This window comes from Oryzias latipes, chromosome 11 (genome assembly GCF_053564925.1).
Source record: "Oryzias latipes strain Hd-rR chromosome 11, Olatipes_Hd-rR_3.1".
In the NCBI taxonomy this organism is placed as follows: domain Eukaryota; kingdom Metazoa; phylum Chordata; class Actinopteri; order Beloniformes; family Adrianichthyidae; genus Oryzias; species Oryzias latipes.
The window spans coordinates 3221173-3234874 of record NC_136247.1 but is presented as its reverse complement, the minus strand read 5'-3'; positions in this window follow the sequence as shown (position 1 = coordinate 3234874).

Here is a 13702-nt window from a genome sequence, read left to right as displayed (position 1 = left end):
AATCATGAAACACAACAGCAAATCATGAAACACAACAGCAAATCACGAAACACAACAGCAAATCATGAAACACAACAGCAAATCACGAAACACAACAGCAAATCACGAAACACAACAGCAAATCATGAAACACAACAGCAAATCCCAGTACAAAAGAACAAATCACGAAACACAACAGCAAATCATGAAACACAACAGCAAATCATGAAACACAACAGCAAATCATGAAACACAACAGCAAATCACGAAACACAACAGCAAATCACGAAACAAAACAGCAAATCACGAAACACAACAGCAAATCACGAAACACAACAGCAAATCACGAAACACAACAGCAAATCACGAAACACAACAGCAAATCACGAAACACAACAGCAAATCACGAAACACAACAGCAAATCATGAAACACAACAGCAAATCACGAAACACAACAGCAAATCTCACGAAACACAACAGCAAATCACGAAACACAACAGCAAATCACGAAACACAACAGCAAATCACGAAACACAACAGCAAATCATGAAACACAACAGCAAATCACGAAACACAACAGCAAATCACGAAACACAACAGCAAATCATGAAACACAACAGCAAATCCCAGTACAAAAGAACAAATCACGAAACACAACAGCAAATCATGAAACACAACAGCAAATCATGAAACACAACAGCAAATCATGAAACACAACAGCAAATCACGAAACACAACAGCAAATCACGAAACAAAACAGCAAATCACGAAACACAACAGCAAATCACGAAACACAACAGCAAATCACGAAACACAACAGCAAATCACGAAACACAACAGCAAATCACGAAACACAACAGCAAATCACGAAACACAACAGCAAATCACGAAACACAACAGCAAATCATGAAACACAACAGCAAATCACGAAACACAACAGCAAATCTCACGAAACACAACAGCAAATCACGAAACACAACAGTAAATCATGAAACACAACAGCAAATCACGAAACACAACAGCAAATCATGAAACACAACAGCAAATCACGAAACACAACAGCAAATCACGAAACACAACAGCAAATCATGAAACACAACAGCAAATCATGAAACACAACAGCAAATCATGAAACACAACAGCAAATCACGAAACACAACAGCAAATCACGAAACACAACAGCAAATCACGAAACACAACAGCAAATCACGAAACACAACAGCAAATCACGAAACACAACAGCAAATCACGAAACACAACAGCAAATCACGAAACACAACAGCAAATCACGAAACACAACAGCAAATCACGAAACACAACAGCAAATCATGAAACACAACAGCAAATCACGAAACACAACAGCAAATCACGAAACACAACAGCAAATCACGAAACACAACAGCAAATCACGAAACACAACAGCAAATCATGAAACACAACAGCAAATCACGAAACACAACAGCAAATCATGAAACACAACAGCAAATCACGAAACACAACAGCAAATCACGAAACACAACAGCAAATCACGAAACACAACAGCAAATCACGAAACACAACAGCAAATCACGAAACACAACAGCAAATCACGAAACACAACAGCAAATCATGAAACACAACAGCAAATCATGAAACACAACAGCAAATCACGAAACACAACAGCAAATCATGAAACACAACAGCAAATCACGAAACACAACAGCAAATCATGAAACACAACAGCAAATCATGAAACACAACAGCAAATCACGAAACACAACAGCAAATCATGAAACACAACAGCAAATCACGAAACACAACAGCAAATCACGAAACACAACAGCAAATCATGAAACACAACAGCAAATCCCAGTACAAAAGAACAAATCACGAAACACAACAGCAAATCACGAAACACAACAGCAAATCATGAAACACAACAGCAAATCATGAAACACAACAGCAAATCACGAAACACAACAGCAAATCATGAAACACAACAGCAAATCACGAAACACAACAGCAAATCATGAAACACAACAGCAAATCATGAAACACAACAGCAAATCACGAAACACAACAGCAAATCATGAAACACAACAGCAAATCACGAAACACAACAGCAAATCACGAAACACAACAGCAAATCATGAAACACAACAGCAAATCCCAGTACAAAAGAACAAATCACGAAACACAACAGCAAATCATGAAACACAACAGCAAATCATGAAACACAACAGCAAATCACGAAACACAACAGCAAATCACGAAAGACAACAGCAAATCACGAAACACAACAGCAAATCACGAAACATAACAGCAAATCACGAAACACAACAGCAAATCATGAAACACAACAGCAAATCACGAAACACAACAGCAAATCACGAAACACAACAGCAAATCACGAAACACAACAGCAAATCACGAAACACAACAGCAAATCACGAAACACAACAGCAAATCACGAAACACAACAGCAAATCATGAAACACAACAGCAAATCACGAAACACAACAGCAAATCATGAAACACAACAGCAAATCACGAAACACAACAGCAAATCACGAAACACAACAGCAAATCATGAAACACAACAGCAAATCCCAGTACAAAAGAACAAATCACGAAACACAACAGCAAATCATGAAACACAACAGCAAATCATGAAACACAACAGCAAATCACGAAACACAACAGCAAATCACGAAAGACAACAGCAAATCACGAAACACAACAGCAAATCACGAAACATAACAGCAAATCACGAAACACAACAGCAAATCATGAAACACAACAGCAAATCACGAAACACAACAGCAAATCATGAAACACAACAGCAAATCACGAAACACAACAGCAAATCACGAAACACAACAGCAAATCATGAAACACAACAGCAAATCCCAGTACAAAAGAACAAATCACGAAACACAACAGCAAATCATGAAACACAACAGCAAATCATGAAACACAACAGCAAATCACGAAACACAACAGCAAATCACGAAACACAACAGCAAATCACGAAACAAAACAGCAAATCACGAAACACAACAGCAAATCACGAAACACAACAGCAAATCACGAAACACAACAGCAAATCACGAAACACAACAGCAAATCACGAAACACAACAGCAAATCACGAAACACAACAGCAAATCATGAAACACAACAGCAAATCACGAAACACAACAGCAAATCTCACGAAACACAACAGCAAATCACGAAACACAACAGCAAATCACGAAACACAACAGCAAATCACGAAACACAACAGCAAATCATGAAACACAACAGCAAATCACGAAACACAACAGCAAATCACGAAACACAACAGCAAATCATGAAACACAACAGCAAATCCCAGTACAAAAGAACAAATCACGAAACACAACAGCAAATCATGAAACACAACAGCAAATCATGAAACACAACAGCAAATCATGAAACACAACAGCAAATCACGAAACACAACAGCAAATCACGAAACAAAACAGCAAATCACGAAACACAACAGCAAATCACGAAACACAACAGCAAATCACGAAACACAACAGCAAATCACGAAACACAACAGCAAATCACGAAACACAACAGCAAATCACGAAACACAACAGCAAATCACGAAACACAACAGCAAATCATGAAACACAACAGCAAATCACGAAACACAACAGCAAATCTCACGAAACACAACAGCAAATCACGAAACACAACAGCAAATCATGAAACACAACAGCAAATCACGAAACACAACAGCAAATCATGAAACACAACAGCAAATCACGAAACACAACAGCAAATCACGAAACACAACAGCAAATCATGAAACACAACAGCAAATCATGAAACACAACAGCAAATCATGAAACACAACAGCAAATCACGAAACACAACAGCAAATCATGAAACACAACAGCAAATCACGAAACACAACAGCAAATCACGAAACACAACAGCAAATCACGAAACACAACAGCAAATCACGAAACACAACAGCAAATCACGAAACACAACAGCAAATCACGAAACACAACAGCAAATCACGAAACACAACAGCAAATCACGAAACACAACAGCAAATCATGAAACACAACAGCAAATCATGAAACACAACAGCAAATCACGAAACACAACAGCAAATCACGAAACACAACAGCAAATCACGAAACACAACAGCAAATCATGAAACACAACAGCAAATCATGAAACACAACAGCAAATCACGAAACACAACAGCAAATCATGAAACACAACAGCAAATCACGAAACACAACAGCAAATCACGAAACACAACAGCAAATCATGAAACACAACAGCAAATCCCAGTACAAAAGAACAAATCACGAAACACAACAGCAAATCACGAAACACAACAGCAAATCATGAAACACAACAGCAAATCATGAAACACAACAGCAAATCACGAAACACAACAGCAAATCATGAAACACAACAGCAAATCACGAAACACAACAGCAAATCATGAAACACAACAGCAAATCATGAAACACAACAGCAAATCACGAAACACAACAGCAAATCATGAAACACAACAGCAAATCACGAAACACAACAGCAAATCACGAAACACAACAGCAAATCATGAAACACAACAGCAAATCCCAGTACAAAAGAACAAATCACGAAACACAACAGCAAATCATGAAACACAACAGCAAATCATGAAACACAACAGCAAATCACGAAACACAACAGCAAATCACGAAAGACAACAGCAAATCACGAAACACAACAGCAAATCACGAAACATAACAGCAAATCACGAAACACAACAGCAAATCATGAAACACAACAGCAAATCACGAAACACAACAGCAAATCACGAAACACAACAGCAAATCACGAAACACAACAGCAAATCACGAAACACAACAGCAAATCACGAAACACAACAGCAAATCACGAAACACAACAGCAAATCACGAAACACAACAGCAAATCACGAAACACAACAGCAAATCATGAAACACAACAGCAAATCACGAAACACAACAGCAAATCTCACGAAACACAACAGCAAATCACGAAACACAACAGCAAATCATGAAACACAACAGCAAATCACGAAACACAACAGCAAATCATGAAACACAACAGCAAATCACGAAACACAACAGCAAATCATGAAACACAACAGCAAATCATGAAACACAACAGCAAATCATGAAACACAACAGCAAATCACGAAACACAACAGCAAATCACGAAACACAACAGCAAATCACGAAACACAACAGCAAATCATGAAACACAACAGCAAATCACGAAACACAACAGCAAATCACGAAACACAACAGCAAATCATGAAACACAACAGCAAATCACGAAACACAACAGCAAATCACGAAACACAACCGCAAATACTGAAACACAACAGCAAATCATGAAACACAACAGCAAATCACGAAACACAACAGCAAATCACGAAACACAACAGCAAATCACGAAACACAACCGCAAACACTGAAACACAACAGCAAATCATGAAACACAACAGCAAATCACGAAACACAACAGCAAATCACGAAACACAACAGCAAATCACGAAACACAACAGCAAATCACGAAACACAACAGCAAATCACGAAACACAACATCAAATACTGAAACACAACAGCAAATCACGAAACACAACAGCAAATCATGAAACACAACCGCAAATACTGAAACACAACAGCAAATCACGAAACACAACAGCAAATCACGAAACACAACAGCAAATCATTAAACACAACAGCAAATCATGAAACACAACAGCAAATCACGAAACACAACAGCAAATCACGAAACACAACAGCAAATCACGAAACACAACAGCAAATCACGAAACACAATTGCAAATCACGAAACACAACAGCAAACCACGGAACAAATGACAGAGTTCTGAAACACAAAAGCAATTTTGGGTGAAAACTAACAAATACTGAATTACAAAAACAATCTCGATACAAATGAACAAATCCAGAAACACAAAAAGGAAAGCGGAGAAACGGCGTCTAACAGAAACGTAACTGAATCCCGGAAGTGACGTAATATAAAACTAATTGTGTATTATTTTTTACATTTCCTTATTACTGTCTTTTTTATGTGGACATTTTCAAGACATGAGACAGTTCAAAAGCATTTCTTCAATTGTATTACTGCAATAAAAATTACAACAACGTTTATCAAGGTAAAGTTTTGCTTTACCGGTATTAAGGGTATTCCCTCTCCGTTAAGACCACTCTAGCAAGAATGCTTCAGGACTGTTTCATGTATTTAAAATGTCCACATAAAGAAAACAGTAATTAATAACATTTAAAAAATCATACACAATTGATTTGCTGTTGTGTTTCAGTATTTGATGTTGTGTTTCAGTATTTGATGTTGTGTTTCAGTATTTGATGTTGTGTTTCAGTATTTGATGTTGTGTTTTGTGATTTGCTGTTGTGTTTCGTGATTTGTTGTTTTGTACTGGGATTTGCTGTTGCTGTATCTTAAATGTAAGCGTGTCTTGCACCTCTCGGCCACCGTAGAAGGTCCATCTCTACAGCTGATCTGGAAGCAACAACAATCTAAAAAGAGTATTTGGGCTGCAGTTGGAAAGAGAAACTTTTTTACATTGATCTAACTTAATTATTTAGTTCGGTGAAAATAAATTTTGAGTTCATTCAACTTAGAAATAACACGTAGTTGTCTGACACTTATTTTACTTTCAATCAACTTAATTCAATTGAGTTGGTGTAACTTTGGTGTGAAGCTGTCAATGCGTCATGACGTCATAACGTAAGGCAGCGCAAGGAATTATGGGATACCATTTTCTTTGCCTGTCTGGGCAGATGGGGTTTAAGTGTGAGTTTTTGTCCATGTTGCCTAGCTGTTTTACTCTGTTTTAACCATATATTTAAACTGTTGTGTTTATTTCTTTCTGCACCATAAATTAGAGTTTGGGAGAGGATGATGACCAACCCCCTCGTGCGGTAAAACACTATGTGTGCCAATACACCCAAGACAGAGTTCACAATATGTGAAGTCTTGACTTGTAATGTGTGATATTGTTGGGTCATTTATGTCTTTAATATGGAAATAATACAGCTTATTGGTTGAAACTTTGGATTTGAATTTAACTTGTATGAACAAAATCTAAAAAAATAAATAAAATAAAGTTAGATCAACTAAAATGTAATTAATTATTGATTAATTAATCAATTAAATTGAGTTGGATATACATATAAAATTAAGTTGAAAACACTTAATTCAATTAGGTGTTACCAATTGAAGTAATTCAAGTAAGTTGGATCAACGTTTTTCTTTTTAGAGTGAAGGAAGAACATCTGTCATGATTCCTTCTTCCAGTAGATGTAGTGGAAACATCTCCAGAAGGTGAAGATCCTGGTTATAAACCCCCCAATGTCAAGAATAAAACAACAAAACTCTCACGGGGAAAAGAGTTTGACAGAAAACGTTCATCCTAAATCACTGTTTCTACACCCTTTCTGTCAATCAAGCACGCGCACAGCTGCTTTACTACCAGCATCCAGTCGTGGTTAATGACCCGTCTGCAGGTGATGGAGGCGGGGGGGGGGGGGGGCGTGTGGAGTCAGCACATCTTCATCAGGATCATTCATTATTAGGACGTTAGGGAGGATCCTATCAGCCTGGTTATTAATGATGCAGTCATGATGCTGACAGCGCGATGATGAAGAGGTCGCCCCGACCGACCGCCACGTTAACCACAATCCCCTCGCCGTGCCAGATCAGCCTTCCTGCAGGATGAGAGGCTCTGAGACGCAGCACACAACAGTTAAGCTACAGAGGACACGCCCCCTGGCATCCTGACAGGTGGGACTCTGAGGGGCTGATGACATCAGACTACTGCTGCTAACAGGAAGACTGAAGATGGAGAAGCGGATTCCAGGAGGGACGTGTCCCAAACCCAGAAACCGAAGCAGCTGGAGTTCTACTCATTACACAGACACATCCACCTTTCAAGGGAAAAATGTTGATGGAGGTCATTTTAAAAGGTGGATAAAAGTCACCTGCACAGGTATACAGAGGTGTTCACTCTGCAAATTGACCTTCAGTAGAGGAGAGCCTCACAGTTCAGGACACGCCGCCGGTTTTCCTGCAGAGAAATAAATGTTAGCACCCCTTAACGAATGATTGCAGCCTGTTCTTTTAGCCCAAACAACATCCTCAGGTGGAGAATATATATTTGTCTCTGGGTTCTGTTGACCAACGCTCTTCCTGCCTATTTACTCCCCAAACATCGCCGTGTCTTTATTTAGAGACCTGAGTGTCTGTAGCCCAGCATTTCCTGCCGCCTCAGGCCACAGACACAGAACGTCTCTGTCCCTCCATGCACTCTAATGAAGGACATGAGCCATGCCTCCTCTCATAAATATAGTATTATGACCAGAATTCCAAGAAATTATCATTTTTTATGTGTTTTCAAAGCAATTTATAAATTATTCCAAAGTCCCTCCCACATGCACAAACCCTCACACAAAGGGTTTATGTTTGGTTATCATGATGACTTTAACTGAGCAGAACAAAACAATAAAAAGAAAAGAAAACTTACACTCAGTACTCCCCTGAGCCACCAGGGGGTATTCCAGGAAGCATGTTTAAACTAGCCTGACTTTAAGCCTGAACTCTGGCTGAAATCCGCCTGAACTTGCTTACTCGGGGTATGTCGGTTCCAAAAGACCGGATATGAGTTATGAGCATAATTACGCTCGACTTGGTAACCCTGGGTTAATGCACGTGCACGTCATGTACACAAAGACATTCTCAATGGATCGACGATTTCTGGAGTCACCATGGAAATGCGTGGAGAAAAAAAAAGAGCGCTATGCTTTATTAGAAGTAATTCATTTAACCCTTGTGCTTTCTTAGATGACCCCCCCTTACATTGACATGTTCTCCCTACCATGACAAAGGTGGATAAAGGTGGAAAGATTTCATGTAATCCATGGACACCAGTGAAGATCACAAATCATTGAAGAAAAAAGGTTCAGAGCACTGTCTAGTGGGTCTAGATGACCCAACTCCCAATGGTAAAGTGCCTAGGATAGCACAAGGATTAAGGTGGCAAAATTAGATAAGTTATATATATGTCACAATGAAATTAGAAATGAGAAAGACTTACTTTGTCTGTTATTTTTCTCCCAGCAGAAACTCTTTCTTTTGCTGATGCAGCAGTTTTACATTTTTGATGGACGTATAATCTTCATACGCCGTCATTTAAACCTCAGACTCCGTCTCACTGAAGTATAGCGCTCTCTTTTTTTCACCACGCGTTTCCATGGTGACTCCGTAAATCGGTGATCCATTGAGAATGTCTTTATGTACTTGACATGCTTGTGCATTAACCCAGGGTTACCAAGTTGAGCGTAATTACGCTCATAACTCATATCCGGTCTTTTGGAACCGACATACCCAGAGTAAGCAAGTTCAGGCGGATTTCAGCCAGAGTTCAGGCTCAAAGTCAGGGTAGTTTAAACATGCTTCCTGGAATACCCCCCAGAACTCTGTTTTTGTGGTTTCATCAGGCTGAAATGTAGACAACTTGAGAACTTTTAGAAAAAAGTGACAGAACTTTTACTTCATAAACTTAATAAAGCTCCAGAGTTTATTACAACACAAAATGTTCTTGAGGATCAACATTTTAAGGTGTTTTCCCGACACTCTGACTGAATATTTTCATGGAAGTTTGATGATTTGGCTTGAATGAGTTGCCAAACATGTGATTTGTTTGATTTTAACTGACATTTATTAGATGAAATGTTGTCTAGGTGTAAATCTGTGTCTACATGTTGATATGTTTGCCCCTCAGATGCTGTGCATCAACATTAGCCTGCGATGCTGTCTGTCCTCATCATCTTCATTAGAGGAGAAGCTAACCCGCTGTGCAGCAACATGACGTCCTCCTCCAAAGGGAGCTTCCTGAAAGTCCTGCATGTGGCAGGAAGTGAAGTCACAGACAGACAGTCAGCAGATGGCGTCTCCTCTCTGCAAGAAACTAAACTTTGGCCTCCGAACTGTTCTTCTGTCTCCGACCAATCAGGTTCCTCAGATCCCTGTTGGGTTCCTGGGGCCTCCTCCTGCTCCGGCATCTGGTCCAGAATCGGACATAATGAAGGCAATAATAATGAGCTCAAACCTCCTCCCTTCACGAGGAAGAGGTCAAACTACCTACAGAGAGTTCACACCCACAGCATTCCAGGAGCAGCTCGAGGATTTATCATCCTCAGCCTCCTCAGCACATGGCGGGCCTGGCAGCGTGGCGGCACAAAGACACACTACAGAAAACCACTTCCTTCTGTTTTCATGTCCATGCCCTTCTCTCTCCAAATATGTCCAGTTAGAGGTTGATCGGTTCTATGATGTTTGTGATAAGCTAGCCTCAAACCAAATACTTTTAATCTGATCAAAGTAAAGAGGAAAACAAGGTTTGTCATTTTGCTGCAGTAGCTGGGTTTCCATCACCACATGCAGTGTGTAATGAACTATTTGTGGACACTTTGAAGCATTCTTTAACTGAAAATGTTTTCTAAAGTTCCAGGATTGCTAGTCGCATTAATAATAAAGAAGAAAACAAAAGGAATGTACAGAGAAGCTACCAGTAGCTGCCTTTTCTCTTCCTGTTTTTGATGATGAAACCATCTACATGTCAAATGCAGAAGCTGGAATCCCACATTAATGAAATGTTCTGACCGAGCAGCTACATCAGGAAATACTACAAAGTAAAATCAGTTTCTGTTTGCCCGAGGTCGGTACTCAGTTATTCACATCCCAAAAGCAGATTTTAGCTGGACTTTTCATCGGGGGGAGGGGGTGTGTTTGTGAGAGAGAGTGTGGGTGGGGACAGGCCTGGGGGTTACCTTGTCAGGGCTCACCCTCTTCCTCCCTGTTGCAGAGTGGGAGGGCACTGGGCATTAAGGCTGTGATTGCGTCGGGTGGTGGGCTGCTCCTGGGCCCTCTGGGCTCTGGCCTCGACCTTGGCCCGCATCTCGGTGTCCAGCACCCTGTGGCAGCAGGGGCTGCCGCCCGGTACGGCGGAGCACGCCTGCCCTGTGGCATGGGGCTCTGCTCCCCGGTGCCGGAGGGGCCCCCCTACTCTGCAGCTGGCGAAATGGATTTGAGGTCCCCCCCGCTTGTGCTGCGTGGGTCCCATCGGCGGGGGTGCTCCTGGTCCAGGGCTCTCCTGGTCTGGCCGGTCGGGCTGGGGAGGTTCTGGTTCCCCAAATATAGACATGGATCACTTCAGCAGCGTGTGTCTCCACCCCATAAAATATATATTTAAAACATCTAATGCAATAAATAAATGAAAAATAATGAAAAAAACAAAAAAGGTTTATACAAATATGCACCCAGGGTGTCCAAAGATGCAAAACCCTCATTTTAATAGTGAAACCAACACAAAAGGCCTTCGGCTGTCATCTGTTTGCTCAAATTTTTGGACAGGACAAGTTAAAAATATGGATTGATAAAAAAATTTAAATATCTTCTGACTTTTGATCAGGGAAACTGGATTCAAATAATAATGTGTTTTATTATTTGCTCTGACTGAATCTCATCTGGAGCTAATTTGACAGCGATACATATGAAGAACCTCAAAAAGTAAGCAGAAGCTGCAGTCGAATCCCTACGATGCAAACCACAGGAGGAGCAGAACTAGGTGTTGCTGCATGCACATTTGATAGGTGTTGGAAACCGATGATCGCTTTTGAAGCTAGTTTTATAGGGAAAGAGGAAGAGGATGGTTGGCATAAATGAAACATCAGACATCAAACCATCACGCTGGTGACGAACCTTAAAAAAGTGAAGAAGTGAGTGATCCAGAAATGTGTCACCTTGGAATGGCAGCAGTTTGTCAAGCAGCTCTCTCATTACATTATTCATAATGACGGGGGTGTGGTACTTTATCTCACCCCATTACGAAATGCTGTACTTCGTCTGTCTAGTTTTGGTGAATTTCCCTTTTCTAATCATTATTTTCATTTCAACTTTTGTGATTGTCTAAACGTGCTTTTATTAATGTAATGAATATTATGAAGCGCCTGTTCGCTCATCAATTCATGTTTAATCCGTGTGGTCAGTGCTTTTTTGTGGAAGAACAGAGCTGGAAGAAGGCTAACACGCGCTAACAACATTAGCCTTTGATGAACATAAAATCCATGCCGGAAATTCTGCAATCTGCATCTTGGCTGCACGTAAATATGTGGAATTTATTTTGTCGGGACACGACTGGAAACACAAATCCACGTGATTGTTTGAACGGTTTCTAAGGACTGAGCGGCATTTCTGCTTTGATAAGCTCACACACCGCCCCAAAGCCGCTGTGTCAGCTGGCGGCCGAGCTCTGGTCGGACACACGGTTCTCCTGCATCCGGCAGCCGCTAACCCAGAGCGGCGGGTCGGACGCCTCCCCCCCCCCGGAGCACACATGCAACAAAGCACCACCGTCCCGTCCGCAAACACAAAGCTATAAGTCCGGCTGCTCTGCTCACAGACACGGTTCACTCACGCAGAGCAGCCGGTCAGTCCCGTATGCGCTCCAAAGCCTTCTCTGGCACGGAGGAGATTGACTGACAGGGTCTCCAGCCAATCAGGACACAGAACAGGGTGCGCTGTGTAAAGAAAGCAGCATGATTGCTCTAAGAGAATGAGCTAAACCGGGAAAGATGACCTGTGACGTAGAAAGTGAAGACTGTCTTCTGTTCTATTTGACAGGGATTTGAGAGGGTTTCAGATCGGGACACAGACTGCAGAAGGATGGAAAGAAATGTCACGTCTTGATCGTGTGGCCAGATAAAAACAAAAACATGGGTCTCTGATATCGTTTAGCGGGCCGGACCACAGATGGAGGCGTGCCGGATCCAGCCCGCGGGCCGCAGGGTTTGCCCACCCTGGTCTACATGCAACACAATCGGATCAACAATCGGCATAACCCACCCATCTCGATCAGAAAGAAATTTAGATCCGAACGAGTCTGATGGAGGCAGAGTCTTCTGAACGGCGCGTTTACATGACGCATTTTTCTTCCGATCAGGCGTTGTTTCATTTTGTTGTTTCATGACATTTGTCCATGTAAACGCAGCCATTGAGACCGATTTCCGTAAAACTTTTGGCACCGAATGACACAGAATAACGGGGGGGGGGGGGGGGGGGGGGGGGGTGATAAGGTGCTACCGCAATTTTTTTTTTTTTTTTTTTTTTTTTTTTTTTTTTTTCTTTAACTTGTCCTGTCCAACAGCTAGGCAAACAGATGAGAGCTGAGGGCCTCTTGTGTTGGACATATTTTATTTTAACAAGAGGGGTTATTCATCTTCAGACAAACCAAAGGTATGTCTGAATAAACCCCTTTTGTAATTGAGGCCAAAATTTATTAATTTCAATCATGTTTGAAAATCTTTGGTGTTGGACCGGACGGAAAAGGAAAGAGGGGAAGAAGAGAGAGGGACGTTAGAGAGAGGGGGGGGTAGGAGGGTGATAATAGGAGGGGAAGGGGGGTAAGACCATGAAGCAGCATAGAGCAGACAGGTTTACTGGTTGTTTATCGTTACGGTACGGTTCAAATGTAGTACAAAAGGGCGGGGCCTGTTCACACACACTCAAATATTATCAACACACCTGCTAGCCGCAAAAATGTCCACATGTCAACATGTACACAAAACAGATAGTGTTCACGAACGCATACCTATGCCTTTAAACCAACTAGTGTGAA